The sequence below is a fragment of the Schistocerca cancellata genome, unplaced genomic scaffold (assembly GCF_023864275.1).
Source record: "Schistocerca cancellata isolate TAMUIC-IGC-003103 unplaced genomic scaffold, iqSchCanc2.1 HiC_scaffold_1083, whole genome shotgun sequence".
NCBI classification, from domain to species: domain Eukaryota; kingdom Metazoa; phylum Arthropoda; class Insecta; order Orthoptera; family Acrididae; genus Schistocerca; species Schistocerca cancellata.
In genome coordinates, this window is record NW_026047082.1 from 335164 (window position 1) to 360975 (window position 25812).

General features: G+C 51.2%; 55 non-coding genes across 55 annotated transcripts; 44 read left to right on the forward strand and 11 right to left on the reverse strand.

Annotated features, from left to right (window-relative positions):
* Positions 1-11: 11 nt before the first annotated feature.
* Positions 12-83, reverse strand: Trnag-ucc (transfer RNA glycine (anticodon UCC)). Its single transcript has one exon. It is a non-coding gene; the product is annotated as a tRNA-Gly (tRNA).
* A 320-nt stretch (positions 84-403) lies between these two features.
* Trnag-gcc (transfer RNA glycine (anticodon GCC)) lies at positions 404-474 on the forward strand. The gene has a single exon. It is a non-coding gene; the product is annotated as a tRNA-Gly (tRNA).
* A 295-nt stretch (positions 475-769) lies between these two features.
* Positions 770-842, forward strand: Trnam-cau (transfer RNA methionine (anticodon CAU)). The gene has a single exon. It is a non-coding gene; the product is annotated as a tRNA-Met (tRNA).
* Positions 843-1265: 423 nt separating this feature from the next.
* Positions 1266-1337, forward strand: Trnae-cuc (transfer RNA glutamic acid (anticodon CUC)). Its single transcript has one exon. It is a non-coding gene; the product is annotated as a tRNA-Glu (tRNA).
* Positions 1338-1590: 253 nt separating this feature from the next.
* Trnai-aau (transfer RNA isoleucine (anticodon AAU)) lies at positions 1591-1664 on the forward strand. Its single transcript has one exon. It is a non-coding gene; the product is annotated as a tRNA-Ile (tRNA).
* Positions 1665-2413: 749 nt separating this feature from the next.
* Positions 2414-2485, reverse strand: Trnag-ucc (transfer RNA glycine (anticodon UCC)). Its single transcript has one exon. It is a non-coding gene; the product is annotated as a tRNA-Gly (tRNA).
* Positions 2486-2805: 320 nt separating this feature from the next.
* Trnag-gcc (transfer RNA glycine (anticodon GCC)) lies at positions 2806-2876 on the forward strand. Its single transcript has one exon. It is a non-coding gene; the product is annotated as a tRNA-Gly (tRNA).
* A 295-nt stretch (positions 2877-3171) lies between these two features.
* On the forward strand, positions 3172-3244 carry Trnam-cau (transfer RNA methionine (anticodon CAU)). Its single transcript has one exon. It is a non-coding gene; the product is annotated as a tRNA-Met (tRNA).
* Positions 3245-3667: 423 nt separating this feature from the next.
* Positions 3668-3739, forward strand: Trnae-cuc (transfer RNA glutamic acid (anticodon CUC)). Its single transcript has one exon. It is a non-coding gene; the product is annotated as a tRNA-Glu (tRNA).
* A 253-nt stretch (positions 3740-3992) lies between these two features.
* Positions 3993-4066, forward strand: Trnai-aau (transfer RNA isoleucine (anticodon AAU)). Its single transcript has one exon. It is a non-coding gene; the product is annotated as a tRNA-Ile (tRNA).
* Positions 4067-4815: 749 nt separating this feature from the next.
* Positions 4816-4887, reverse strand: Trnag-ucc (transfer RNA glycine (anticodon UCC)). The gene has a single exon. It is a non-coding gene; the product is annotated as a tRNA-Gly (tRNA).
* A 320-nt stretch (positions 4888-5207) lies between these two features.
* Trnag-gcc (transfer RNA glycine (anticodon GCC)) lies at positions 5208-5278 on the forward strand. Its single transcript has one exon. It is a non-coding gene; the product is annotated as a tRNA-Gly (tRNA).
* A 295-nt stretch (positions 5279-5573) lies between these two features.
* Trnam-cau (transfer RNA methionine (anticodon CAU)) lies at positions 5574-5646 on the forward strand. The gene has a single exon. It is a non-coding gene; the product is annotated as a tRNA-Met (tRNA).
* Positions 5647-6069: 423 nt separating this feature from the next.
* On the forward strand, positions 6070-6141 carry Trnae-cuc (transfer RNA glutamic acid (anticodon CUC)). The gene has a single exon. It is a non-coding gene; the product is annotated as a tRNA-Glu (tRNA).
* A 253-nt stretch (positions 6142-6394) lies between these two features.
* Positions 6395-6468, forward strand: Trnai-aau (transfer RNA isoleucine (anticodon AAU)). Its single transcript has one exon. It is a non-coding gene; the product is annotated as a tRNA-Ile (tRNA).
* Positions 6469-7216: 748 nt separating this feature from the next.
* On the reverse strand, positions 7217-7288 carry Trnag-ucc (transfer RNA glycine (anticodon UCC)). The gene has a single exon. It is a non-coding gene; the product is annotated as a tRNA-Gly (tRNA).
* Positions 7289-7608: 320 nt separating this feature from the next.
* Positions 7609-7679, forward strand: Trnag-gcc (transfer RNA glycine (anticodon GCC)). The gene has a single exon. It is a non-coding gene; the product is annotated as a tRNA-Gly (tRNA).
* Positions 7680-7974: 295 nt separating this feature from the next.
* Trnam-cau (transfer RNA methionine (anticodon CAU)) lies at positions 7975-8047 on the forward strand. The gene has a single exon. It is a non-coding gene; the product is annotated as a tRNA-Met (tRNA).
* A 423-nt stretch (positions 8048-8470) lies between these two features.
* Positions 8471-8542, forward strand: Trnae-cuc (transfer RNA glutamic acid (anticodon CUC)). The gene has a single exon. It is a non-coding gene; the product is annotated as a tRNA-Glu (tRNA).
* A 253-nt stretch (positions 8543-8795) lies between these two features.
* Positions 8796-8869, forward strand: Trnai-aau (transfer RNA isoleucine (anticodon AAU)). The gene has a single exon. It is a non-coding gene; the product is annotated as a tRNA-Ile (tRNA).
* A 748-nt stretch (positions 8870-9617) lies between these two features.
* On the reverse strand, positions 9618-9689 carry Trnag-ucc (transfer RNA glycine (anticodon UCC)). Its single transcript has one exon. It is a non-coding gene; the product is annotated as a tRNA-Gly (tRNA).
* Positions 9690-10008: 319 nt separating this feature from the next.
* Positions 10009-10079, forward strand: Trnag-gcc (transfer RNA glycine (anticodon GCC)). Its single transcript has one exon. It is a non-coding gene; the product is annotated as a tRNA-Gly (tRNA).
* Positions 10080-10374: 295 nt separating this feature from the next.
* Positions 10375-10447, forward strand: Trnam-cau (transfer RNA methionine (anticodon CAU)). Its single transcript has one exon. It is a non-coding gene; the product is annotated as a tRNA-Met (tRNA).
* A 423-nt stretch (positions 10448-10870) lies between these two features.
* Trnae-cuc (transfer RNA glutamic acid (anticodon CUC)) lies at positions 10871-10942 on the forward strand. The gene has a single exon. It is a non-coding gene; the product is annotated as a tRNA-Glu (tRNA).
* Positions 10943-11195: 253 nt separating this feature from the next.
* Positions 11196-11269, forward strand: Trnai-aau (transfer RNA isoleucine (anticodon AAU)). The gene has a single exon. It is a non-coding gene; the product is annotated as a tRNA-Ile (tRNA).
* A 750-nt stretch (positions 11270-12019) lies between these two features.
* On the reverse strand, positions 12020-12091 carry Trnag-ucc (transfer RNA glycine (anticodon UCC)). Its single transcript has one exon. It is a non-coding gene; the product is annotated as a tRNA-Gly (tRNA).
* A 319-nt stretch (positions 12092-12410) lies between these two features.
* On the forward strand, positions 12411-12481 carry Trnag-gcc (transfer RNA glycine (anticodon GCC)). Its single transcript has one exon. It is a non-coding gene; the product is annotated as a tRNA-Gly (tRNA).
* A 295-nt stretch (positions 12482-12776) lies between these two features.
* Trnam-cau (transfer RNA methionine (anticodon CAU)) lies at positions 12777-12849 on the forward strand. The gene has a single exon. It is a non-coding gene; the product is annotated as a tRNA-Met (tRNA).
* A 423-nt stretch (positions 12850-13272) lies between these two features.
* Trnae-cuc (transfer RNA glutamic acid (anticodon CUC)) lies at positions 13273-13344 on the forward strand. The gene has a single exon. It is a non-coding gene; the product is annotated as a tRNA-Glu (tRNA).
* A 253-nt stretch (positions 13345-13597) lies between these two features.
* Trnai-aau (transfer RNA isoleucine (anticodon AAU)) lies at positions 13598-13671 on the forward strand. Its single transcript has one exon. It is a non-coding gene; the product is annotated as a tRNA-Ile (tRNA).
* Positions 13672-14419: 748 nt separating this feature from the next.
* Positions 14420-14491, reverse strand: Trnag-ucc (transfer RNA glycine (anticodon UCC)). The gene has a single exon. It is a non-coding gene; the product is annotated as a tRNA-Gly (tRNA).
* Positions 14492-14810: 319 nt separating this feature from the next.
* Positions 14811-14881, forward strand: Trnag-gcc (transfer RNA glycine (anticodon GCC)). Its single transcript has one exon. It is a non-coding gene; the product is annotated as a tRNA-Gly (tRNA).
* A 295-nt stretch (positions 14882-15176) lies between these two features.
* Trnam-cau (transfer RNA methionine (anticodon CAU)) lies at positions 15177-15249 on the forward strand. The gene has a single exon. It is a non-coding gene; the product is annotated as a tRNA-Met (tRNA).
* A 423-nt stretch (positions 15250-15672) lies between these two features.
* Positions 15673-15744, forward strand: Trnae-cuc (transfer RNA glutamic acid (anticodon CUC)). Its single transcript has one exon. It is a non-coding gene; the product is annotated as a tRNA-Glu (tRNA).
* A 253-nt stretch (positions 15745-15997) lies between these two features.
* On the forward strand, positions 15998-16071 carry Trnai-aau (transfer RNA isoleucine (anticodon AAU)). The gene has a single exon. It is a non-coding gene; the product is annotated as a tRNA-Ile (tRNA).
* A 750-nt stretch (positions 16072-16821) lies between these two features.
* Positions 16822-16893, reverse strand: Trnag-ucc (transfer RNA glycine (anticodon UCC)). The gene has a single exon. It is a non-coding gene; the product is annotated as a tRNA-Gly (tRNA).
* Positions 16894-17212: 319 nt separating this feature from the next.
* On the forward strand, positions 17213-17283 carry Trnag-gcc (transfer RNA glycine (anticodon GCC)). The gene has a single exon. It is a non-coding gene; the product is annotated as a tRNA-Gly (tRNA).
* Positions 17284-17578: 295 nt separating this feature from the next.
* On the forward strand, positions 17579-17651 carry Trnam-cau (transfer RNA methionine (anticodon CAU)). The gene has a single exon. It is a non-coding gene; the product is annotated as a tRNA-Met (tRNA).
* A 423-nt stretch (positions 17652-18074) lies between these two features.
* Trnae-cuc (transfer RNA glutamic acid (anticodon CUC)) lies at positions 18075-18146 on the forward strand. Its single transcript has one exon. It is a non-coding gene; the product is annotated as a tRNA-Glu (tRNA).
* A 253-nt stretch (positions 18147-18399) lies between these two features.
* Trnai-aau (transfer RNA isoleucine (anticodon AAU)) lies at positions 18400-18473 on the forward strand. The gene has a single exon. It is a non-coding gene; the product is annotated as a tRNA-Ile (tRNA).
* A 749-nt stretch (positions 18474-19222) lies between these two features.
* Positions 19223-19294, reverse strand: Trnag-ucc (transfer RNA glycine (anticodon UCC)). Its single transcript has one exon. It is a non-coding gene; the product is annotated as a tRNA-Gly (tRNA).
* A 319-nt stretch (positions 19295-19613) lies between these two features.
* Trnag-gcc (transfer RNA glycine (anticodon GCC)) lies at positions 19614-19684 on the forward strand. Its single transcript has one exon. It is a non-coding gene; the product is annotated as a tRNA-Gly (tRNA).
* A 295-nt stretch (positions 19685-19979) lies between these two features.
* Positions 19980-20052, forward strand: Trnam-cau (transfer RNA methionine (anticodon CAU)). The gene has a single exon. It is a non-coding gene; the product is annotated as a tRNA-Met (tRNA).
* Positions 20053-20475: 423 nt separating this feature from the next.
* Trnae-cuc (transfer RNA glutamic acid (anticodon CUC)) lies at positions 20476-20547 on the forward strand. The gene has a single exon. It is a non-coding gene; the product is annotated as a tRNA-Glu (tRNA).
* A 253-nt stretch (positions 20548-20800) lies between these two features.
* Trnai-aau (transfer RNA isoleucine (anticodon AAU)) lies at positions 20801-20874 on the forward strand. The gene has a single exon. It is a non-coding gene; the product is annotated as a tRNA-Ile (tRNA).
* Positions 20875-21624: 750 nt separating this feature from the next.
* Trnag-ucc (transfer RNA glycine (anticodon UCC)) lies at positions 21625-21696 on the reverse strand. Its single transcript has one exon. It is a non-coding gene; the product is annotated as a tRNA-Gly (tRNA).
* A 319-nt stretch (positions 21697-22015) lies between these two features.
* Trnag-gcc (transfer RNA glycine (anticodon GCC)) lies at positions 22016-22086 on the forward strand. The gene has a single exon. It is a non-coding gene; the product is annotated as a tRNA-Gly (tRNA).
* Positions 22087-22381: 295 nt separating this feature from the next.
* Positions 22382-22454, forward strand: Trnam-cau (transfer RNA methionine (anticodon CAU)). Its single transcript has one exon. It is a non-coding gene; the product is annotated as a tRNA-Met (tRNA).
* A 423-nt stretch (positions 22455-22877) lies between these two features.
* On the forward strand, positions 22878-22949 carry Trnae-cuc (transfer RNA glutamic acid (anticodon CUC)). The gene has a single exon. It is a non-coding gene; the product is annotated as a tRNA-Glu (tRNA).
* A 253-nt stretch (positions 22950-23202) lies between these two features.
* Positions 23203-23276, forward strand: Trnai-aau (transfer RNA isoleucine (anticodon AAU)). The gene has a single exon. It is a non-coding gene; the product is annotated as a tRNA-Ile (tRNA).
* A 750-nt stretch (positions 23277-24026) lies between these two features.
* Positions 24027-24098, reverse strand: Trnag-ucc (transfer RNA glycine (anticodon UCC)). The gene has a single exon. It is a non-coding gene; the product is annotated as a tRNA-Gly (tRNA).
* Positions 24099-24417: 319 nt separating this feature from the next.
* On the forward strand, positions 24418-24488 carry Trnag-gcc (transfer RNA glycine (anticodon GCC)). Its single transcript has one exon. It is a non-coding gene; the product is annotated as a tRNA-Gly (tRNA).
* Positions 24489-24783: 295 nt separating this feature from the next.
* On the forward strand, positions 24784-24856 carry Trnam-cau (transfer RNA methionine (anticodon CAU)). Its single transcript has one exon. It is a non-coding gene; the product is annotated as a tRNA-Met (tRNA).
* Positions 24857-25279: 423 nt separating this feature from the next.
* Positions 25280-25351, forward strand: Trnae-cuc (transfer RNA glutamic acid (anticodon CUC)). The gene has a single exon. It is a non-coding gene; the product is annotated as a tRNA-Glu (tRNA).
* Positions 25352-25604: 253 nt separating this feature from the next.
* Trnai-aau (transfer RNA isoleucine (anticodon AAU)) lies at positions 25605-25678 on the forward strand. Its single transcript has one exon. It is a non-coding gene; the product is annotated as a tRNA-Ile (tRNA).
* The last annotated feature ends 134 nt before the right edge of the window (positions 25679-25812 follow it).

The window sequence follows — 25812 nt, forward strand, 5'->3', positions numbered from 1 at the left end:
TAAAAGCCGGCTGCGGTGGCCGGGAATCGAACCCGGATCAACTGCTTGGAAGGCAACTATGCTGACCATTACACCACCACCGCACGGTTTCCGTCCGCGCACGCCGCGCTGTGTCTGCTTCCCGCCTGTCGTCGGCGGCTCAAGGTGGTCGTAGCTGTAGGCGCATTACGGGGTAGGCGAGCGCATCCAGACAGCGTCTCTACGCACATTTCGCGTCCTTTGGCAAGAGTCGTCGCGTGCGTGCGCCGCAAGAGTACTTAGGCGATCGCGTTTGGGCGTCATTTTTAAGCAGTGCAGTGCAGGATTCAGCGTCTGTAGCATTCTCTCGAGAGGATGCGACGGCGCTGGACGGCAGTCCCACTTTCCCCACAGACGTCTGCCGCGGAAAGCACCAGGAAGCTGAGCATCGGTGGTTCAGTGGTAGAATGCTCGCCTGCCACGCGGGCGGCCCGGGTTCGATTCCCGGCCGATGCATCATTTTGTTTTTTCTCCGATAGTGGTGCTGCGTGTCTTTCGCACTCGAACTGCGTGAGCCATGAGAATGAACCGTGGTATTTCCGTGTGGAAATAACCAAACATGCAGCGCGCACGACTGCTCGTTTGGACTCTTATGTGCTATTGTACATACTGGCGTCGGCCTAGCATCGCAAGTTGCCTGTCGCGCCGGGAATGGACGTGTAGCAACTGAAAAAAATGAGCCAGGAAGTGCAGACTCTCTACCCCTGGTATTTGGTAGTTACAGAGATTCCAGAAGGCGTGGCGGTCACTTGCCTCGGTAGCGCAGTAGGCAGCGCGTAAGTCTCATAATCTTAAGGTCGTGAGTTCGATCCTCACCCGGGGCATTTAATTTACTTTCGTCCACAGCTAAATTGACGGCTCTGGGGTTTGCGAAGGAGCGAAACACTTCGTACTTTGTTATCCACAAGGCTTCAACGACTCAGCGTGATAATGTTTACTTCCCGTTATTACTACCTGCAGTTCTTACGAAAAATTTTCAAGGAACAATGTACTAGTAATAAAACTGAATTTCGTACGATATAACGTGTAAAGTCACACAATGTATGACCTGCTGTATGATGACAGGCAGCAGGTCTTTACTTGCGAAATAAGTAAATAAATATTACTACTTACAGCTTTGCTTTTCCTCCTACCCCTGTAACAACGAGGCATAAAGCAATGGATTGTGACTTTTGACATGGGCGCGCGAAAAGGTGCTCGCAAACAGGGAAAGTGCGAAACGGAAAGCGAGGAGAAAAATGTGCACGTCCGGTGTGGTCTAGTGGCTAGGATACCTGGCTCTCACCCAGGAGGCCCGGGTTCGATTCCCGGTACCGGAACGGAATTTTTTCGGAAAAAATCACGACAAGTTTTGACCCTGCGAAAGGCTGTTTCACGTCCTCCTCGCATTATAGCTACTGGTTCATTAACGTCAGCTGAAAACAGCCGAGAGAAACGGGCAAGCAATGAAATTACTACGAGCAGCGGAATAAAGAAGAGACGCTGGTCCACTGTTGGACTGCTACCATAGAAATGTTACATGGCAATACGCAGAGCAATTCCCGCGAAGCGATGGAAGGCTGTCTGCACCGAGGCCCGTTAGCTCAGTTGGTTAGAGCGTCGTGCTAATAACGCGAAGGTCGTGGGTTCGATCCCCCCACGGGCCACTACGATTTCACTCTTTCAAAAAGGCAGCGCCGATTTCGGCGGGGAAGTATGGTGACAAAGAAATCGTCACATTGTGTGGGAACTGATAGGGGACCAGAACGCGACTTGTCGGGACGCGCTAAAACACTTCACTGGTCACAGCACGGTGAACGCACAGTTTCTCGTCCGATCACCGCTACTGCGCGAAACTGGACGTTGTCAGTGCTTGGGCGGGTGACCGCCTGCGAACACACGGCACTGCCGATAGTTTCAATTCGTATTTCTCTTTCCTCTTCGGTTTCGGAGCTGCAGCGCTATTCGGTCAAGGGCACTGGCACCACATTTTGCCTCTCGGTATGCCAAGTCGCGCCGTGCGGCCACAGTGAAATGAAGGAGCGTGTTGAAAAATTTTCAACAAAGAAAAAAAAAAAAGAAATCTACTAGTAATAAAACTGAATTTGTCTGACAGAACATGTAAAATCAGACAATACATGATAACAGGCAGCAGGTATTTACTTGAGGCATAAGTAATGTGGTGCCCGCCCGCCTCGCCATACCTCTCTCAGTCGTTTTGCGTGCTTGTCCTTTTTATATAGGCCGATTGGAGAGCGTCAGCTCTCGCGTCAGACGAGCAAAGTCGAGACAAGTCGAGACTCAAGGTGAATCGACGCACACGCTATAGGGTGGCCTGCAGCGAGTAAGATGGGGAAAGAAACATTAATTGAAGGACGCGTGGCAAAAGTACTCATACGCAAAAGTAAAAGCCGGCTGCGGTGGCCGGGAATCGAACCCGGATCAACTGCTTGGAAGGCAACTATGCTGACCATTACACCACCACCGCACGGTTTCCGTCCGCGCACGCCGCGCTGTGTCTGCTTCCCGCCTGTCGTCGGCGGCTCAAGGTGGTCGTAGCTGTAGGCGCATTACGGGGTAGGCGAGCGCATCCAGACAGCGTCTCTACGCACATTTCGCGTCCTTTGGCAAGAGTCGTCGCGTGCGTGCGCCGCAAGAGTACTTAGGCGATCGCGTTCGGGCGTCATTTTTAAGCAGTGCAGTGCAGGATTCAGCGTCTGTAGCATTCTCTCGAGAGGATGCGACGGCGCTGGACGGCAGTCCCACTTTCCCCACAGACGTCTGCCGCGGAAAGCACCAGGAAGCTGAGCATCGGTGGTTCAGTGGTAGAATGCTCGCCTGCCACGCGGGCGGCCCGGGTTCGATTCCCGGCCGATGCATCATTTTGTTTTTTCTCCGATAGTGGTGCTGCGTGTCTTTCGCACTCGAACTGCGTGAGCCATGAGAATGAACCGTGGTATTTCCGTGTGGAAATAACCAAACATGCAGCGCGCACGACTGCTCGTTTGGACTCTTATGTGCTATTGTACATACTGGCGTCGGCCTAGCATCGCAAGTTGCCTGTCGCGCCGGGAATGGACGTGTAGCAACTGAAAAAAATGAGCCAGGAAGTGCAGACTCTCTACCCCTGGTATTTGGTAGTTACAGAGATTCCAGAAGGCGTGGCGGTCACTTGCCTCGGTAGCGCAGTAGGCAGCGCGTAAGTCTCATAATCTTAAGGTCGTGAGTTCGATCCTCACCCGGGGCATTTAATTTACTTTCGTCCACAGCTAAATTGACGGCTCTGGGGTTTGCGAAGGAGCGAAACACTTCGTACTTTGTTATCCACAAGGCTTCAACGACTCAGCGTGATAATGTTTACTTCCCGTTATTACTACCTGCAGTTCTTACGAAAAATTTTCAAGGAACAATGTACTAGTAATAAAACTGAATTTCGTACGATATAACGTGTAAAGTCACACAATGTATGACCTGCTGTATGATGACAGGCAGCAGGTCTTTACTTGCGAAATAAGTAAATAAATATTACTACTTACAGCTTTGCTTTTCCTCCTACCCCTGTAACAACGAGGCATAAAGCAATGGATTGTGACTTTTGACATGGGCGCGCGAAAAGGTGCTCGCAAACAGGGAAAGTGCGACACGGAAAGCGAGGAGAAAAGTGTGCACGTCCGGTGTGGTCTAGTGGCTAGGATACCTGGCTCTCACCCAGGAGGCCCGGGTTCGATTCCCGGTACCGGAACGGAATTTTTTCGGAAAAAATCACGACAAGTTTTGACCCTGCGAAAGGCTGTTTCACGTCCTCCTCGCATTATAGCTACTGGTTCATTAACGTCAGCTGAAAACAGCCGAGAGAAACGGGCAAGCAATGAAATTACTACGAGCAGCGGAATAAAGAAGAGACGCTGGTCCACTGTTGGACTGCTACCATAGAAATGTTACATGGCAATACGCAGAGCAATTCCCGCGAAGCGATGGAAGGCTGTCTGCACCGAGGCCCGTTAGCTCAGTTGGTTAGAGCGTCGTGCTAATAACGCGAAGGTCGTGGGTTCGATCCCCCCACGGGCCACTACGATTTCACTCTTTCAAAAAGGCAGCGCCGATTTCGGCGGGGAAGTATGGTGACAAAGAAATCGTCACATTGTGTGGGAACTGATAGGGGACCAGAACGCGACTTGTCGGGACGCGCTAAAACACTTCACTGGTCACAGCACGGTGAACGCACAGTTTCTCGTCCGATCACCGCTACTGCGCGAAACTGGACGTTGTCAGTGCTTGGGCGGGTGACCGCCTGCGAACACACGGCACTGCCGATAGTTTCAATTCGTATTTCTCTTTCCTCTTCGGTTTCGGAGCTGCAGCGCTATTCGGTCAAGGGCACTGGCACCACATTTTGCCTCTCGGTATGCCAAGTCGCGCCGTGCGGCCACAGTGAAATGAAGGAGCGTGTTGAAAAATTTTCAACAAAGAAAAAAAAAAAAGAAATCTACTAGTAATAAAACTGAATTTGTCTGACAGAACATGTAAAATCAGATAATACATGATAACAGGCAGCAGGTATTTACTTGAGGCATAAGTAATGTGGTGCCCGCCCGCCTCGCCATACCTCTCTCAGTCGTTTTGCGTGCTTGTCCTTTTTATATAGGCCGATTGGAGAGCGTCAGCTCTCGCGTCAGACGAGCAAAGTCGAGACAAGTCGAGACTCAAGGTGAATCGACGCACACGCTATAGGGTGGCCTGCAGCGAGTAAGATGGGGAAAGAAACATTAATTGAAGGACGCGTGGCAAAAGTACTCATACGCAAAAGTAAAAGCCGGCTGCGGTGGCCGGGAATCGAACCCGGATCAACTGCTTGGAAGGCAACTATGCTGACCATTACACCACCACCGCACGGTTTCCGTCCGCGCACGCCGCGCTGTGTCTGCTTCCCGCCTGTCGTCGGCGGCTCAAGGTGGTCGTAGCTGTAGGCGCATTACGGGGTAGGCGAGCGCATCCAGACAGCGTCTCTACGCACATTTCGCGTCCTTTGGCAAGAGTCGTCGCGTGCGTGCGCCGCAAGAGTACTTAGGCGATCGCGTTCGGGCGTCATTTTTAAGCAGTGCAGTGCAGGATTCAGCGTCTGTAGCATTCTCTCGAGAGGATGCGACGGCGCTGGACGGCAGTCCCACTTTCCCCACAGACGTCTGCCGCGGAAAGCACCAGGAAGCTGAGCATCGGTGGTTCAGTGGTAGAATGCTCGCCTGCCACGCGGGCGGCCCGGGTTCGATTCCCGGCCGATGCATCATTTTGTTTTTTCTCCGATAGTGGTGCTGCGTGTCTTTCGCACTCGAACTGCGTGAGCCATGAGAATGAACCGTGGTATTTCCGTGTGGAAATAACCAAACATGCAGCGCGCACGACTGCTCGTTTGGACTCTTATGTGCTATTGTACATACTGGCGTCGGCCTAGCATCGCAAGTTGCCTGTCGCGCCGGGAATGGACGTGTAGCAACTGAAAAAAATGAGCCAGGAAGTGCAGACTCTCTACCCCTGGTATTTGGTAGTTACAGAGATTCCAGAAGGCGTGGCGGTCACTTGCCTCGGTAGCGCAGTAGGCAGCGCGTAAGTCTCATAATCTTAAGGTCGTGAGTTCGATCCTCACCCGGGGCATTTAATTTACTTTCGTCCACAGCTAAATTGACGGCTCTGGGGTTTGCGAAGGAGCGAAACACTTCGTACTTTGTTATCCACAAGGCTTCAACGACTCAGCGTGATAATGTTTACTTCCCGTTATTACTACCTGCAGTTCTTACGAAAAATTTTCAAGGAACAATGTACTAGTAATAAAACTGAATTTCGTACGATATAACGTGTAAAGTCACACAATGTATGACCTGCTGTATGATGACAGGCAGCAGGTCTTTACTTGCGAAATAAGTAAATAAATATTACTACTTACAGCTTTGCTTTTCCTCCTACCCCTGTAACAACGAGGCATAAAGCAATGGATTGTGACTTTTGACATGGGCGCGCGAAAAGGTGCTCGCAAACAGGGAAAGTGCGACACGGAAAGCGAGGAGAAAAATGTGCACGTCCGGTGTGGTCTAGTGGCTAGGATACCTGGCTCTCACCCAGGAGGCCCGGGTTCGATTCCCGGTACCGGAACGGAATTTTTTCGGAAAAAATCACGACAAGTTTTGACCCTGCGAAAGGCTGTTTCACGTCCTCCTCGCATTATAGCTACTGGTTCATTAACGTCAGCTGAAAACAGCCGAGAGAAACGGGCAAGCAATGAAATTACTACGAGCAGCGGAATAAAGAAGAGACGCTGGTCCACTGTTGGACTGCTACCATAGAAATGTTACATGGCAATACGCAGAGCAATTCCCGCGAAGCGATGGAAGGCTGTCTGCACCGAGGCCCGTTAGCTCAGTTGGTTAGAGCGTCGTGCTAATAACGCGAAGGTCGTGGGTTCGATCCCCCCACGGGCCACTACGATTTCACTCTTTCAAAAAGGCAGCGCCGATTTCGGCGGGGAAGTATGGTGACAAAGAAATCGTCACATTGTGTGGGAACTGATAGGGGACCAGAACGCGACTTGTCGGGACGCGCTAAAACACTTCACTGGTCACAGCACGGTGAACGCACAGTTTCTCGTCCGATCACCGCTACTGCGCGAAACTGGACGTTGTCAGTGCTTGGGCGGGTGACCGCCTGCGAACACACGGCACTGCCGATAGTTTCAATTCGTATTTCTCTTTCCTCTTCGGTTTCGGAGCTGCAGCGCTATTCGGTCAAGGGCACTGGCGCCACATTTTGCCTCTCGGTATGCCAAGTCGCGCCGTGCGGCCACAGTGAAATGAAGGAGCGTGTTGAAAAATTTTCAACAAAGAAAAAAAAAAAGAAATCTACTAGTAATAAAACTGAATTTGTCTGACAGAACATGTAAAATCAGATAATACATGATAACAGGCAGCAGGTATTTACTTGAGGCATAAGTAATGTGGTGCCCGCCCGCCTCGCCATACCTCTCTCAGTCGTTTTGCGTGCTTGTCCTTTTTATATAGGCCGATTGGAGAGCGTCAGCTCTCGCGTCAGACGAGCAAAGTCGAGACAAGTCGAGACTCAAGGTGAATCGACGCACACGCTATAGGGTGGCCTGCAGCGAGTAAGATGGGGAAAGAAACATTAATTGAAGGACGCGTGGCAAAAGTACTCATACGCAAAAGTAAAAGCCGGCTGCGGTGGCCGGGAATCGAACCCGGATCAACTGCTTGGAAGGCAACTATGCTGACCATTACACCACCACCGCACGGTTTCCGTCCGCGCACGCCGCGCTGTGTCTGCTTCCCGCCTGTCGTCGGCGGCTCAAGGTGGTCGTAGCTGTAGGCGCATTACGGGGTAGGCGAGCGCATCCAGACAGCGTCTCTACGCACATTTCGCGTCCTTTGGCAAGAGTCGTCGCGTGCGTGCGCCGCAAGAGTACTTAGGCGATCGCGTTCGGGCGTCATTTTTAAGCAGTGCAGTGCAGGATTCAGCGTCTGTAGCATTCTCTCGAGAGGATGCGACGGCGCTGGACGGCAGTCCCACTTTCCCCACAGACGTCTGCCGCGGAAAGCACCAGGAAGCTGAGCATCGGTGGTTCAGTGGTAGAATGCTCGCCTGCCACGCGGGCGGCCCGGGTTCGATTCCCGGCCGATGCATCATTTTGTTTTTTCTCCGATAGTGGTGCTGCGTGTCTTTCGCACTCGAACTGCGTGAGCCATGAGAATGAACCGTGGTATTTCCGTGTGGAAATAACCAAACATGCAGCGCGCACGACTGCTCGTTTGGACTCTTATGTGCTATTGTACATACTGGCGTCGGCCTAGCATCGCAAGTTGCCTGTCGCGCCGGGAATGGACGTGTAGCAACTGAAAAAAATGAGCCAGGAAGTGCAGACTCTCTACCCCTGGTATTTGGTAGTTACAGAGATTCCAGAAGGCGTGGCGGTCACTTGCCTCGGTAGCGCAGTAGGCAGCGCGTAAGTCTCATAATCTTAAGGTCGTGAGTTCGATCCTCACCCGAGGCATTTAATTTACTTTCGTCCACAGCTAAATTGACGGCTCTGGGGTTTGCGAAGGAGCGAAACACTTCGTACTTTGTTATCCACAAGGCTTCAACGACTCAGCGTGATAATGTTTACTTCCCGTTATTACTACCTGCAGTTCTTACGAAAAATTTTCAAGGAACAATGTACTAGTAATAAAACTGAATTTCGTACGATATAACGTGTAAAGTCACACAATGTATGACCTGCTGTATGATGACAGGCAGCAGGTCTTTACTTGCGAAATAAGTAAATAAATATTACTACTTACAGCTTTGCTTTTCCTCCTACCCCTGTAACAACGAGGCATAAAGCAATGGATTGTGACTTTTGACATGGGCGCGCGAAAAGGTGCTCGCAAACAGGGAAAGTGCGACACGGAAAGCGAGGAGAAAAATGTGCACGTCCGGTGTGGTCTAGTGGCTAGGATACCTGGCTCTCACCCAGGAGGCCCGGGTTCGATTCCCGGTACCGGAACGGAATTTTTTCGGAAAAAATCACGACAAGTTTTGACCCTGCGAAAGGCTGTTTCACGTCCTCCTCGCATTATAGCTACTGGTTCATTAACGTCAGCTGAAAACAGCCGAGAGAAACGGGCAAGCAATGAAATTACTACGAGCAGCGGAATAAAGAAGAGACGCTGGTCCACTGTTGGACTGCTACCATAGAAATGTTACATGGCAATACGCAGAGCAATTCCCGCGAAGCGATGGAAGGCTGTCTGCACCGAGGCCCGTTAGCTCAGTTGGTTAGAGCGTCGTGCTAATAACGCGAAGGTCGTGGGTTCGATCCCCCCACGGGCCACTACGATTTCACTCTTTCAAAAAGGCAGCGCCGATTTCGGCGGGGAAGTATGGTGACAAAGAAATCGTCACATTGTGTGGGAACTGATAGGGGACCAGAACGCGACTTGTCGGGACGCGCTAAAACACTTCACTGGTCACAGCACGGTGAACGCACAGTTTCTCGTCCGATCACCGCTACTGCGCGAAACTGGACGTTGTCAGTGCTTGGGCGGGTGACCGCCTGCGAACACACGGCACTGCCGATAGTTTCAATTCGTATTTCTCTTTCCTCTTCGGTTTCGGAGCTGCAGCGCTATTCGGTCAAGGGCACTGGCGCCACATTTTGCCTCTCGGTATGCCAAGTCGCGCCGTGCGGCCACAGTGAAATGAAGGAGCGTGTTGAAAAATTTTCAACAAAGAAAAAAAAAAAGAAATCTACTAGTAATAAAACTGAATTTGTCTGACAGAACATGTAAAATCAGATAATACATGATAACAGGCAGCAGGTATTTACTTGAGGCATAAGTAATGTGGTGCCCGCCCGCCTCGCCATACCTCTCTCAGTCGTTTTGCGTGCTTGTCCTTTTTATATAGGCCGATTGGAGAGCGTCAGCTCTCGCGTCAGACGAGCAAAGTCGAGACAAGTCGAGACTCAAGGTGAATCGACGCACACGCTATAGGGTGGCCTGCAGCGAGTAAGATGGGGAAAGAAACATTAATTGAAGGACGCGTGGCAAAAGTACTCATACGCAAAAGTAAAAGCCGGCTGCGGTGGCCGGGAATCGAACCCGGATCAACTGCTTGGAAGGCAACTATGCTGACCATTACACCACCACCGCACGGTTTCCGTCCGCGCACGCCGCGCTGTGTCTGCGTCCGCCTGTCGTCGGCGGCTCAAGGTGGTCGTAGCTGTAGGCGCATTACGGGGTAGGCGAGCGCATCCAGACAGCGTCTCTACGCACATTTCGCGTCCTTTGGCAAGAGTCGTCGCGTGCGTGCGCCGCAAGAGTACTTAGGCGATCGCGTTTGGGCGTCATTTTTAAGCAGTGCAGTGCAGGATTCAGCGTCTGTAGCATTCTCTCGAGAGGATGCGACGGCGCTGGACGGCAGTCCCACTTTCCCCACAGACGTCTGCCGCGGAAAGCACCAGGAAGCTGAGCATCGGTGGTTCAGTGGTAGAATGCTCGCCTGCCACGCGGGCGGCCCGGGTTCGATTCCCGGCCGATGCATCATTTTGTTTTTTCTCCGATAGTGGTGCTGCGTGTCTTTCGCACTCGAACTGCGTGAGCCATGAGAATGAACCGTGGTATTTCCGTGTGGAAATAACCAAACATGCAGCGCGCACGACTGCTCGTTTGGACTCTTATGTGCTATTGTACATACTGGCGTCGGCCTAGCATCGCAAGTTGCCTGTCGCGCCGGGAATGGACGTGTAGCAACTGAAAAAAATGAGCCAGGAAGTGCAGACTCTCTACCCCTGGTATTTGGTAGTTACAGAGATTCCAGAACGCGTGGCGGTCACTTGCCTCGGTAGCGCAGTAGGCAGCGCGTAAGTCTCATAATCTTAAGGTCGTGAGTTCGATCTTCACCCGGGGCATTTAATTTACTTTCGTCCACAGCTAAATTGACGGCTCTGGGGTTTGCGAAGGAGCGAAACACTTCGTACTTTGTTATCCACAAGGCTTCAACGACTCAGCGTGATAATGTTTACTTCCCGTTATTACTACCTGCAGTTCTTACGAAAAATTTTCAAGGAACAATGTACTAGTAATAAAACTGAATTTCGTACGATATAACGTGTAAAGTCACACAATGTATGACCTGCTGTATGATGACAGGCAGCAGGTCTTTACTTGCGAAATAAGTAAATAAATATTACTACTTACAGCTTTGCTTTTCCTCCTACCCCTGTAACAACGAGGCATAAAGCAATGGATTGTGACTTTTGACATGGGCGCGCGAAAAGGTGCTCGCAAACAGGGAAAGTGCGACACGGAAAGCGAGGAGAAAAATGTGCACGTCCGGTGAGGTCTAGTGGCTAGGATACCTGGCTCTCACCCAGGAGGCCCGGGTTCGATTCCCGGTACCGGAACGGAATTTTTTCGGAAAAAATCACGACAAGTTTTGACCCTGCGAAAGGCTGTTTCACGTCCTCCTCGCATTATAGCTACTGGTTCATTAACGTCAGCTGAAAACAGCCGAGAGAAACGGGCAAGCAATGAAATTACTACGAGCAGCGGAATAAAGAAGAGACGCTGGTCCACTGTTGGACTGCTACCATAGAAATGTTACATGGCAATACGCAGAGCAATTCCCGCGAAGCGATGGAAGGCTGTCTGCACCGAGGCCCGTTAGCTCAGTTGGTTAGAGCGTCGTGCTAATAACGCGAAGGTCGTGGGTTCGATCCCCCCACGGGCCACTACGATTTCACTCTTTCAAAAAGGCAGCGCCGATTTCGGCGGGGAAGTATGGTGACAAAGAAATCGTCACATTGTGTGGGAACTGATAGGGGACCAGAACGCGACTTGTCGGGACGCGCTAAAACACTTCACTGGTCACAGCACGGTGAACGCACAGTTTCTCGTCCGATCACCGCTACTGCACGAAACTGGACGTTGTCAGTGCTTGGGCGGGTGACCGCCTGCGAACACACGGCACTGCCGATAGTTTCAATTCGTATTTCTCTTTCCTCTTCGGTTTCGGAGCTGCAGCGCTATTCGGTCAAGGGCACTGGCGCCACATTTTGCCTCTCGGTATGCCAAGTCGCGCCGTGCGGCCACAGTGAAATGAAGGAGCGTGTTGAAAAATTTTCAACAAAGAAAAAAAAAAAAAGAAATCTACTAGTAATAAAACTGAATTTGTCTGACAGAACATGTAAAATCAGATAATACATGATAACAGGCAGCAGGTATTTACTTGAGGCATAAGTAATGTGGTGCCCGCCCGCCTCGCCATACCTCTCTCAGTCGTTTTGCGTGCTTGTCCTTTTTATATAGGCCGATTGGAGAGCGTCAGCTCTCGCGTCAGACGAGCAAAGTCGAGACAAGTCGAGACTCAAGGTGAATCGACGCACACGCTATAGGGTGGCCTGCAGCGAGTAAGATGGGGAAAGAAACATTAATTGAAGGACGCGTGGCAAAAGTACTCATACGCAAAAGTAAAAGCCGGCTGCGGTGGCCGGGAATCGAACCCGGATCAACTGCTTGGAAGGCAACTATGCTGACCATTACACCACCACCGCACGGTTTCCGTCCGCGCACGCCGCGCTGTGTCTGCTTCCGCCTGTCGTCGGCGGCTCAAGGTGGTCGTAGCTGTAGGCGCATTACGGGGTAGGCGAGCGCATCCAGACAGCGTCTCTACGCACATTTCGCGTCCTTTGGCAAGAGTCGTCGCGTGCGTGCGCCGCAAGAGTACTTAGGCGATCGCGTTTGGGCGTCATTTTTAAGCAGTGCAGTGCAGGATTCAGCGTCTGTAGCATTCTCTCGAGAGGATGCGACGGCGCTGGACGGCAGTCCCACTTTCCCCACAGACGTCTGCCGCGGAAAGCACCAGGAAGTTGAGCATCGGTGGTTCAGTGGTAGAATGCTCGCCTGCCACGCGGGCGGCCCGGGTTCGATTCCCGGCCGATGCATCATTTTGTTTTTTCTCCGATAGTGGTGCTGCGTGTCTTTCGCACTCGAACTGCGTGAGCCATGAGAATGAACCGTGGTATTTCCGTGTGGAAATAACCAAACATGCAGCGCGCACGACTGCTCGTTTGGACTCTTATGTGCTATTGTACATACTGGCGTCGGCCTAGCATCGCAAGTTGCCTGTCGCGCCGGGAATGGACGTGTAGCAACTGAAAAAAATGAGCCAGGAAGTGCAGACTCTCTACCCCTGGTATTTGGTAGTTACAGAGATTCCAGAAGGCGTGGCGGTCACTTGCCTCGGTAGCGCAGTAGGCAGCGCGTAAGTCTCATAATCTTAAGGTCGTGAGTTCGATCCTCACCCGGGGCATTTAATTTACTTTCGTCCACAGCTAAATTGACGGCTCTGGGGTTTGCGAAGGAGCGAAACACTTCGTACTTTGTTATCCACAAGGCTTCAACGACTCAGCGTGATAATGTTTACTTCCCGTTATTACTACCTGCAGTTCTTACGAAAAATTTTCAAGGAACAATGTACTAGTAATAAAACTGAATTTCGTACGATATAACGTGTAAAGTCACACAATGTATGACCTGCTGTATGATGACAGGCAGCAGGTCTTTACTTGCGAAATAAGTAAATAAATATTACTACTTACAGCTTTGCTTTTCCTCCTACCCCTGTAACAACGAGGCATAAAGCAATGGATTGTGACTTTTGACATGGGCGCGCGAAAAGGTGCTCGCAAACAGGGAAAGTGCGACACGGAAAGCGAGGAGAAAAATGTGCACGTCCGGTGTGGTCTAGTGGCTAGGATACCTGGCTCTCACCCAGGAGGCCCGGGTTCGATTCCCGGTACCGGAACGGAATTTTTTCGGAAAAAATCACGACAAGTTTTGACCCTGCGAAAGGCTGTTTCACGTCCTCCTCGCATTATAGCTACTGGTTCATTAACGTCAGCTGAAAACAGCCGAGAGAAACGGGCAAGCAATGAAATTACTACGAGCAGCGGAATAAAGAAGAGACGCTGGTCCACTGTTGGACTGCTACCATAGAAATGTTACATGGCAATACGCAGAGCAATTCCCGCGAAGCGATGGAAGGCTGTCTGCACCGAGGCCCGTTAGCTCAGTTGGTTAGAGCGTCGTGCTAATAACGCGAAGGTCGTGGGTTCGATCCCCCCACGGGCCACTACGATTTCACTCTTTCAAAAAGGCAGCGCCGATTTCGGCGGGGAAGTATGGTGACAAAGAAATCGTCACATTGTGTGGGAACTGATAGGGGACCAGAACGCGACTTGTCGGGACGCGCTAAAACACTTCACTGGTCACAGCACGGTGAACGCACAGTTTCTCGTCCGATCACCGCTACTGCGCGAAACTGGACGTTGTCAGTGCTTGGGCGGGTGACCGCCTGCGAACACACGGCACTGCCGATAGTTTCAATTCGTATTTCTCTTTCCTCTTCGGTTTCGGAGCTGCAGCGCTATTCGGTCAAGGGCACTGGCGCCACATTTTGCCTCTCGGTATGCCAAGTCGCGCCGTGCGGCCACAGTGAAATGAAGGAGCGTGTTGAAAAATTTTCAACAAAGAAAAAAAAAAAGAAATCTACTAGTAATAAAACTGAATTTGGCTGACAGAACATGTAAAATCAGATAATACATGATAACAGGCAGCAGGTATTTACTTGAGGCATAAGTAATGTGGTGCCCGCCCGCCTCGCCATACCTCTCTCAGTCGTTTTGCGTGCTTGTCCTTTTTATATAGGCCGATTGGAGAGCGTCAGCTCTCGCGTCAGACGAGCAAAGTCGAGACAAGTCGAGACTCAAGGTGAATCGACGCACACGCTATAGGGTGGCCTGCAGCGAGTAAGATGGGGAAAGAAACATTAATTGAAGGACGCGTGGCAAAAGTACTCATACGCAAAAGTAAAAGCCGGCTGCGGTGGCCGGGAATCGAACCCGGATCAACTGCTTGGAAGGCAACTATGCTGACCATTACACCACCACCGCACGGTTTCCGTCCGCGCACGCCGCGCTGTGTCTGCTTCCGCCTGTCGTCGGCGGCTCAAGGTGGTCGTAGCTGTAGGCGCATTACGGGGTAGGCGAGCGCATCCAGACAGCGTCTCTACGCACATTTCGCGTCCTTTGGCAAGAGTCGTCGCGTGCGTGCGCCGCAAGAGTACTTAGGCGATCGCGTTTGGGCGTCATTTTTAAGCAGTGCAGTGCAGGATTCAGCGTCTGTAGCATTCTCTCGAGAGGATGCGACGGCGCTGGACGGCAGTCCCACTTTCCCCACAGACGTCTGCCGCGGAAAGCACCAGGAAGCTGAGCATCGGTGGTTCAGTGGTAGAATGCTCGCCTGCCACGCGGGCGGCCCGGGTTCGATTCCCGGCCGATGCATCATTTTGTTTTTTCTCCGATAGTGGTGCTGCGTGTCTTTCGCACTCGAACTGCGTGAGCCATGAGAATGAACCGTGGTATTTCCGTGTGGAAATAACCAAACATGCAGCGCGCACGACTGCTCGTTTGGACTCTTATGTGCTATTGTACATACTGGCGTCGGCCTAGCATCGCAAGTTGCCTGTCGCGCCGGGAATGGACGTGTAGCAACTGAAAAAAATGAGCCAGGAAGTGCAGACTCTCTACCCCTGGTATTTGGTAGTTACAGAGATTCCAGAAGGCGTGGCGGTCACTTGCCTCGGTAGCGCAGTAGGCAGCGCGTAAGTCTCATAATCTTAAGGTCGTGAGTTCGATCCTCACCCGGGGCATTTAATTTACTTTCGTCCACAGCTAAATTGACGGCTCTGGGGTTTGCGAAGGAGCGAAACACTTCGTACTTTGTTATCCACAAGGCTTCAACGACTCAGCGTGATAATGTTTACTTCCCGTTATTACTACCTGCAGTTCTTACGAAAAATTTTCAAGGAACAATGTACTAGTAATAAAACTGAATTTCGTACGATATAACGTGTAAAGTCACACAATGTATGACCTGCTGTATGATGACAGGCAGCAGGTCTTTACTTGCGAAATAAGTAAATAAATATTACTACTTACAGCTTTGCTTTTCCTCCTACCCCTGTAACAACGAGGCATAAAGCAATGGATTGTGACTTTTGACATGGGCGCGCGAAAAGGTGCTCGCAAACAGGGAAAGTGCGACACGGAAAGCGAGGAGAAAAATGTGCACGTCCGGTGTGGTCTAGTGGCTAGGATACCTGGCTCTCACCCAGGAGGCCCGGGTTCGATTCCCGGTACCGGAACGGAATTTTTTCGGAAAAAATCACGACAAGTTTTGACCCTGCGAAAGGCTGTTTCACGTCCTCCTCGCATTATAGCTACTGGTTCATTAACGTCAGCTGAAAACAGCCGAGAGAAACGGGCAAGCAATGAAATTACTACGAGCAGCGGAATAAAGAAGAGACGCTGGTCCACTGTTGGACTGCTACCATAGAAATGTTACATGGCAATACGCAGAGCAATTCCCGCGAAGCGATGGAAGGCTGTCTGCACCGAGGCCCGTTAGCTCAGTTGGTTAGAGCGTCGTGCTAATAACGCGAAGGTCGTGGGTTCGATCCCCCCACGGGCCACTACGATTTCACTCTTTCAAAAAGGCAGCGCCGATTTCGGCGGGGAAGTATGGTGACAAAGAAATCGTCACATTGTGTGGGAACTGATAGGGGACCAGAACGCGACTTGTCGGGACGCGCTAAAACACTTCACTGGTCACAGCACGGTGAACGCACAGTTTCTCGTCCGATCACCGCTACTGCGCGAAACTGGACGTTGTCAGTGCTTGGGCGGGTGACCGCCTGCGAACACACGGCACTGCCGATAGTTTCAATTCGTATTTCTCTTTCCTCTTCGGTTTCGGAGCTGCAGCGCTATTCGGTCAAGGGCACTGGCGCCACATTTTGCCTCTCGGTATGCCAAGTCGCGCCGTGCGGCCACAGTGAAATGAAGGAGCGTGTTGAAAAATTTTCAACAAAGAAAAAAAAAAAAAGAAATCTACTAGTAATAAAACTGAATTTGGCTGACAGAACATGTAAAATCAGATAATACATGATAACAGGCAGCAGGTATTTACTTGAGGCATAAGTAATGTGGTGCCCGCCCGCCTCGCCATACCTCTCTCAGTCGTTTTGCGTGCTTGTCCTTTTTATATAGGCCGATTGGAGAGCGTCAGCTCTCGCGTCAGACGAGCAAAGTCGAGACAAGTCGAGACTCAAGGTGAATCGACGCACACGCTATAGGGTGGCCTGCAGCGAGTAAGATGGGGAAAGAAACATTAATTGAAGGACGCGTGGCAAAAGTACTCATACGCAAAAGTAAAAGCCGGCTGCGGTGGCCGGGAATCGAACCCGGATCAACTGCTTGGAAGGCAACTATGCTGACCATTACACCACCACCGCACGGTTTCCGTCCGCGCACGCCGCGCTGTGTCTGCTTCCGCCTGTCGTCGGCGGCTCAAGGTGGTCGTAGCTGTAGGCGCATTACGGGGTAGGCGAGCGCATCCAGACAGCGTCTCTACGCACATTTCGCGTCCTTTGGCAAGAGTCGTCGCGTGCGTGCGCCGCAAGAGTACTTAGGCGATCGCGTTTGGGCGTCATTTTTAAGCAGTGCAGTGCAGGATTCAGCGTCTGTAGCATTCTCTCGAGAGGATGCGACGGCGCTGGACGGCAGTCCCACTTTCCCCACAGACGTCTGCCGCGGAAAGCACCAGGAAGCTGAGCATCGGTGGTTCAGTGGTAGAATGCTCGCCTGCCACGCGGGCGGCCCGGGTTCGATTCCCGGCCGATGCATCATTTTGTTTTTTCTCCGATAGTGGTGCTGCGTGTCTTTCGCACTCGAACTGCGTGAGCCATGAGAATGAACCGTGGTATTTCCGTGTGGAAATAACCAAACATGCAGCGCGCACGACTGCTCGTTTGGACTCTTATGTGCTATTGTACATACTGGCGTCGGCCTAGCATCGCAAGTTGCCTGTCGCGCCGGGAATGGACGTGTAGCAACTGAAAAAAATGAGCCAGGAAGTGCAGACTCTCTACCCCTGGTATTTGGTAGTTACAGAGATTCCAGAAGGCGTGGCGGTCACTTGCCTCGGTAGCGCAGTAGGCAGCGCGTAAGTCTCATAATCTTAAGGTCGTGAGTTCGATCCTCACCCGGGGCATTTAATTTACTTTCGTCCACAGCTAAATTGACGGCTCTGGGGTTTGCGAAGGAGCGAAACACTTCGTACTTTGTTATCCACAAGGCTTCAACGACTCAGCGTGATAATGTTTACTTCCCGTTATTACTACCTGCAGTTCTTACGAAAAATTTTCAAGGAACAATGTACTAGTAATAAAACTGAATTTCGTACGATATAACGTGTAAAGTCACACAATGTATGACCTGCTGTATGATGACAGGCAGCAGGTCTTTACTTGCGAAATAAGTAAATAAATATTACTACTTACAGCTTTGCTTTTCCTCCTACCCCTGTAACAACGAGGCATAAAGCAATGGATTGTGACTTTTGACATGGGCGCGCGAAAAGGTGCTCGCAAACAGGGAAAGTGCGACACGGAAAGCGAGGAGAAAAATGTGCACGTCCGGTGTGGTCTAGTGGCTAGGATACCTGGCTCTCACCCAGGAGGCCCGGGTTCGATTCCCGGTACCGGAACGGAATTTTTTCGGAAAAAATCACGACAAGTTTTGACCCTGCGAAAGGCTGTTTCACGTCCTCCTCGCATTATAGCTACTGGTTCATTAACGTCAGCTGAAAACAGCCGAGAGAAACGGGCAAGCAATGAAATTACTACGAGCAGCGGAATAAAGAAGAGACGCTGGTCCACTGTTGGACTGCTACCATAGAAATGTTACATGGCAATACGCAGAGCAATTCCCGCGAAGCGATGGAAGGCTGTCTGCACCGAGGCCCGTTAGCTCAGTTGGTTAGAGCGTCGTGCTAATAACGCGAAGGTCGTGGGTTCGATCCCCCCACGGGCCACTACGATTTCACTCTTTCAAAAAGGCAGCGCCGATTTCGGCGGGAAGTATGGTGACAAAGAAATCGTCACATTGTGTGGGAACTGATAGGGGACCAGAACGCGACTTGTCGGGACGCGCTAAAACACTTCACTGGTCACAGCACGGTGAACGCACAGTTTCTCGTCCGATCACCGCTACTGCGCGAAACTGGACGTTGTCAGTGCTTGGGCGGGTGACCGCCTGCGAACACACGGCACTGCCGATAGTTTCAATTCGTATTTCTCTTTCCTCTTCGGTTTCGGAGCTGCAGCGCTATTCGGTCAAGGGCACTGGCGCCACATTTTGCCTCTCGGTATGCCAAGTCGCGCCGTGCGGCCACAGTGAAATGAAGGAGCGTGTTGAAAAATTTTCAACAAAGAAAAAAAAAAAAAGAAATCTACTAGTAATAAAACTGAATTTGTCTGACAGAACATGTAAAATCAGATAATACATGATAACAGGCAGCAGGTATTTACTTGAGGCATAAGTAATGTGGTGCCCGCCCGCCTCGCCATACCTCTCTCAGTCGTTTTGCGTGCTTGTCCTTTTTATATAGGCCGATTGGAGAGCGTCAGCTCTCGCGTCAGACGAGCAAAGTCGAGACAAGTCGAGACTCAAGGTGAATCGACGCACACGCTATAGGGTGGCCTGCAGCGAGTAAGATGGGGAAAGAAACATTAATTGAAGGACGCGTGGCAAAAGTACTCATACGCAAAAGTAAAAGCCGGCTGCGGTGGCCGGGAATCGAACCCGGATCAACTGCTTGGAAGGCAACTATGCTGACCATTACACCACCACCGCACGGTTTCCGTCCGCGCACGCCGCGCTGTGTCTGCTTCCGCCTGTCGTCGGCGGCTCAAGGTGGTCGTAGCTGTAGGCGCATTACGGGGTAGGCGAGCGCATCCAGACAGCGTCTCTACGCACATTTCGCGTCCTTTGGCAAGAGTCGTCGCGTGCGTGCGCCGCAAGAGTACTTAGGCGATCGCGTTTGGGCGTCATTTTTAAGCAGTGCAGTGCAGGATTCAGCGTCTGTAGCATTCTCTCGAGAGGATGCGACGGCGCTGGACGGCAGTCCCACTTTCCCCACAGACGTCTGCCGCGGAAAGCACCAGGAAGCTGAGCATCGGTGGTTCAGTGGTAGAATGCTCGCCTGCCACGCGGGCGGCCCGGGTTCGATTCCCGGCCGATGCATCATTTTGTTTTTTCTCCGATAGTGGTGCTGCGTGTCTTTCGCACTCGAACTGCGTGAGCCATGAGAATGAACCGTGGTATTTCCGTGTGGAAATAACCAAACATGCAGCGCGCACGACTGCTCGTTTGGACTCTTATGTGCTATTGTACATACTGGCGTCGGCCTAGCATCGCAAGTTGCCTGTCGCGCCGGGAATGGACGTGTAGCAACTGAAAAAAATGAGCCAGGAAGTGCAGACTCTCTACCCCTGGTATTTGGTAGTTACAGAGATTCCAGAAGGCGTGGCGGTCACTTGCCTCGGTAGCGCAGTAGGCAGCGCGTAAGTCTCATAATCTTAAGGTCGTGAGTTCGATCCTCACCCGGGGCATTTAATTTACTTTCGTCCACAGCTAAATTGACGGCTCTGGGGTTTGCGAAGGAGCGAAACACTTCGTACTTTGTTATCCACAAGGCTTCAACGACTCAGCGTGATAATGTTTACTTCCCGTTATTACTACCTGCAGTTCTTACGAAAAATTTTCAAGGAACAATGTACTAGTAATAAAACTGAATTTCGTACGATATAACGTGTAAAGTCACACAATGTATGACCTGCTGTATGATGACAGGCAGCAGGTCTTTACTTGCGAAATAAGTAAATAAATATTACTACTTACAGCTTTGCTTTTCCTCCTACCCCTGTAACAACGAGGCATAAAGCAATGGATTGTGACTTTTGACATGGGCGCGCGAAAAGGTGCTCGCAAACAGGGAAAGTGCGACACGGAAAGCGAGGAGAAAAATGTGCACGTCCGGTGTGGTCTAGTGGCTAGGATACCTGGCTCTCACCCAGGAGGCCCGGGTTCGATTCCCGGTACCGGAACGGAATTTTTTCGGAAAAAATCACGACAAGTTTTGACCCTGCGAAAGGCTGTTTCACGTCCTCCTCGCATTATAGCTACTGGTTCATTAACGTCAGCTGAAAACAGCCGAGAGAAACGGGCAAGCAATGAAATTACTACGAGCAGCGGAATAAAGAAGAGACGCTGGTCCACTGTTGGACTGCTACCATAGAAATGTTACATGGCAATACGCAGAGCAATTCCCGCGAAGCGATGGAAGGCTGTCTGCACCGAGGCCCGTTAGCTCAGTTGGTTAGAGCGTCGTGCTAATAACGCGAAGGTCGTGGGTTCGATCCCCCCACGGGCCACTACGATTTCACTCTTTCAAAAAGGCAGCGCCGATTTCGGCGGGGAAGTATGGTGACAAAGAAATCGTCACATTGTGTGGGAACTGATAGGGGACCAGAACGCGACTTGTCGGGACGCGCTAAAACACTTCACTGGTCACAGCACGGTGAACGCACAGTTTCTCGTCCGATCACCGCTACTGCGCGAAACTGGACGTTGTCAGTGCTTGGGCGGGTGACCGCCTGCGAACACACGGCACTGCCGATAGTTTCAATTCGTATTTCTCTTTCCTCTTCGGTTTCGGAGCTGCAGCGCTATTCGGTCAAGGGCACTGGCGCCACATTTTGCCTCTCGGTATGCCAAGTCGCGCCGTGCGGCCACAGTGAAATGAAGGAGCGTGTTGAAAAATTTTCAACAAAGAAAAAAAAAAAAAGAAATCTACTAGTAATAAAACTGAATTTGGCTGACAGAACATGTAAAATCAGATAATACATGATAACAGGCAGCAGGTATTTACTTGAGGCATAAGTAATGTGGTGCCCGCCCGCCTCGCCATACCTCTCTCAGTCGTTTTGCGTGCTTGTCCTTTTTATATAGGCCGATTGGAGAGCGTCAGCTCTCGCGTCAGACGAGCAAAGTCGAGACAAGTCGAGACTCAAGGTGAATCGACGCACACGCTATAGGGTGGCCTGCAGCGAGTAAGATGGGGAAAGAAACATTAATTGAAGGACGCGTGGCAAAAGTACTCATACGCAAAAGTAAAAGCCGGCTGCGGTGGCCGGGAATCGAACCCGGATCAACTGCTTGGAAGGCAACTATGCTGACCATTACACCACCACCGCACGGTTTCCGTCCGCGCACGCCGCGCTGTGTCTGCTTCCGCCTGTCGTCGGCGGCTCAAGGTGGTCGTAGCTGTAGGCGCATTACGGGGTAGGCGAGCGCATCCAGACAGCGTCTCTACGCACATTTCGCGTCCTTTGGCAAGAGTCGTCGCGTGCGTGCGCCGCAAGAGTACTTAGGCGATCGCGTTTGGGCGTCATTTTTAAGCAGTGCAGTGCAGGATTCAGCGTCTGTAGCATTCTCTCGAGAGGATGCGACGGCGCTGGACGGCAGTCCCACTTTCCCCACAGACGTCTGCCGCGGAAAGCACCAGGAAGCTGAGCATCGGTGGTTCAGTGGTAGAATGCTCGCCTGCCACGCGGGCGGCCCGGGTTCGATTCCCGGCCGATGCATCATTTTGTTTTTTCTCCGATAGTGGTGCTGCGTGTCTTTCGCACTCGAACTGCGTGAGCCATGAGAATGAACCGTGGTATTTCCGTGTGGAAATAACCAAACATGCAGCGCGCACGACTGCTCGTTTGGACTCTTATGTGCTATTGTACATACTGGCGTCGGCCTAGCATCGCAAGTTGCCTGTCGCGCCGGGAATGGACGTGTAGCAACTGAAAAAAATGAGCCAGGAAGTGCAGACTCTCTACCCCTGGTATTTGGTAGTTACAGAGATTCCAGAAGGCGTGGCGGTCACTTGCCTCGGTAGCGCAGTAGGCAGCGCGTAAGTCTCATAATCTTAAGGTCGTGAGTTCGATCCTCACCCGGGGCATTTAATTTACTTTCGTCCACAGCTAAATTGACGGCTCTGGGGTTTGCGAAGGAGCGAAACACTTCGTACTTTGTTATCCACAAGGCTTCAACGACTCAGCGTGATAATGTTTACTTCCCGTTATTACTACCTGCAGTTCTTACGAAAAATTTTCAAGGAACAATGTACTAGTAATAAAACTGAATTTCGTACGATATAACGTGTAAAGTCACACAATGTATGACCTGCTGTATGATGACAGGCAGCAGGTCTTTACTTGCGAAATAAGTAAATAAATATTACTACTTACAGCTTTGCTTTTCCTCCTACCCCTGTAACAACGAGGCATAAAGCAATGGATTGTGACTTTTGACATGGGCGCGCGAAAAGGTGCTCGCAAACAGGGAAAGTGCGACACGGAAAGCGAGGAGAAAAATGTGCACGTCCGGTGTGGTCTAGTGGCTAGGATACCTGGCTCTCACCCAGGAGGCCCGGGTTCGATTCCCGGTACCGGAACGGAATTTTTTCGGAAAAAATCACGACAAGTTTTGACCCTGCGAAAGGCTGTTTCACGTCCTCCTCGCATTATAGCTACTGGTTCATTAACGTCAGCTGAAAACAGCCGAGAGAAACGGGCAAGCAATGAAATTACTACGAGCAGCGGAATAAAGAAGAGACGCTGGTCCACTGTTGGACTGCTACCATAGAAATGTTACATGGCAATACGCAGAGCAATTCCCGCGAAGCGATGGAAGGCTGTCTGCACCGAGGCCCGTTAGCTCAGTTGGTTAGAGCGTCGTGCTAATAACGCGAAGGTCGTGGGTTCGATCCCCCCACGGGCCACTACGATTTCACTCTTTCAAAAAGGCAGCGCCGATTTCGGCGGGGAAGTATGGTGACAAAGAAATCGTCACATTGTGTGGGAACTGATAGGGGACCAGAACGCGACTTGTCGGGACGCGCTAAAACACTTCACTGGTCACAGCACGGTGAACGCACAGTTTCTCGTCCGATCACCGCTACTGCGCGAAACTGGACGTTGTCAGTGCTTGGGCGGGTGACCGCCTGCGAACACACGGCACTGCCGATAGTTTCAATTCGTATTTCTCTTTCCTCTTCGGTTTCGGAGCTGCAGCGCTATTCGGTCAAGGGCACTGGCGCCACATTTTGCCTCTCGGTATGCCAAGTCGCGCCGTGCGGCCACAGTGAAATGAAGGAGCGTGTTGAAAAATTTTCAACAAAGAAAAAAAAAAAAAGAAATCTACTAGTAATAAAACTGAATTTGTCTGACAGAACATGTAAAATCAGATAATACATGATAACAGGCAGCAGGTATTTACTTGAGGCATAAGTAATGTGGTGCCCGCCCGCCTCGCCATACCTCTCTCAGTCGTTTTGCGTGCTTGTCCTTTTTATATAGGCCGATTGGAGAGCGTCAGCTCTCGCGTCAGACGAGCAAAGTCGAGACAAGTCGAGACTCAAGGTGAATCGACGCACACGCTATAGGGTGGCCTGCAGCGAGTAAGATGGGGAAAGAAACATTAATTGAAGGACGCGTGGCAAAAGTACTCATACGCAAAAGTAAAAGCCGGCTGCGGTGGCCGGGAATCGAACCCGGATCAACTGCTTGGAAGGCAACTATGCTGACCATTACACCACCACCGCACGGTTTCCGTCCGCGCACGCCGCGCTGTGTCTGCTTCCGCCTGTCGTCGGCGGCTCAAGGTGGTCGTAGCTGTAGGCGCATTACGGGGTAGGCGAGCGCATCCAGACAGCGTCTCTACGCACATTTCGCGTCCTTTGGCAAGAGTCGTCGCGTGCGTGCGCCGCAAGAGTACTTAGGCGATCGCGTTTGGGCGTCATTTTTAAGCAGTGCAGTGCAGGATTCAGCGTCTGTAGCATTCTCTCGAGAGGATGCGACGGCGCTGGACGGCAGTCCCACTTTCCCCACAGACGTCTGCCGCGGAAAGCACCAGGAAGCTGAGCATCGGTGGTTCAGTGGTAGAATGCTCGCCTGCCACGCGGGCGGCCCGGGTTCGATTCCCGGCCGATGCATCATTTTGTTTTTTCTCCGATAGTGGTGCTGCGTGTCTTTCGCACTCGAACTGCGTGAGCCATGAGAATGAACCGTGGTATTTCCGTGTGGAAATAACCAAACATGCAGCGCGCACGACTGCTCGTTTGGACTCTTATGTGCTATTGTACATACTGGCGTCGGCCTAGCATCGCAAGTTGCCTGTCGCGCCGGGAATGGACGTGTAGCAACTGAAAAAAATGAGCCAGGAAGTGCAGACTCTCTACCCCTGGTATTTGGTAGTTACAGAGATTCCAGAAGGCGTGGCGGTCACTTGCCTCGGTAGCGCAGTAGGCAGCGCGTAAGTCTCATAATCTTAAGGTCGTGAGTTCGATCCTCACCCGGGGCATTTAATTTACTTTCGTCCACAGCTAAATTGACGGCTCTGGGGTTTGCGAAGGAGCGAAACACTTCGTACTTTGTTATCCACAAGGCTTCAACGACTCAGCGTGATAATGTTTACTTCCCGTTATTACTACCTGCAGTTCTTACGAAAAATTTTCAAGGAACAATGTACTAGTAATAAAACTGAATTTCGTACGATATAACGTGTAAAGTCACACAATGTATGACCTGCTGTATGATGACAGGCAGCAGGTCTTTACTTGCGAAATAAGTAAATAAATATTACTACTTACAGCTTTGCTTTTCCTCCTACCCCTGTAACAACGAGGCATAAAGCAATGGATTGTGACTTTTGACATGGGCGCGCGAAAAGGTGCTCGCAAACAGGGAAAGTGCGACACGGAAAGCGAGGAGAAAAATGTGCACGTCCGGTGTGGTCTAGTGGCTAGGATACCTGGCTCTCACCCAGGAGGCCCGGGTTCGATTCCGGGTACCGGAACGGAATTTTTTCGGAAAAAATCACGACAAGTTTTGACCCTGCGAAAGGCTGTTTCACGTCCTCCTCACATTATAGCTACTGGTTCATTAACGTCAGCTGAAAACAGCCGAGAGAAACGGGCAAGCAATGAAATTACTACGAGCAGCGGAATAAAGAAGAGACGCTGGTCCACTGTTGGACTGCTACCATAGAAATGTTACATGGCAATACGCAGAGCAATTCCCGCGAAGCGATGGAAGGCTGTCTGCACCGAGGCCCGTTAGCTCAGTTGGTTAGAGCGTCGTGCTAATAACGCGAAGGTCGTGGGTTCGATCCCCCCACGGGCCACTACGATTTCACTCTTTCAAAAAGGCAGCGCCGATTTCGGCGGGGAAGTATGGTGACAAAGAAATCGTCACATTGTGTGGGAACTGATAGGGGACCAGAACGCGACTTGTCGGGACGCGCTAAAACACTTCACT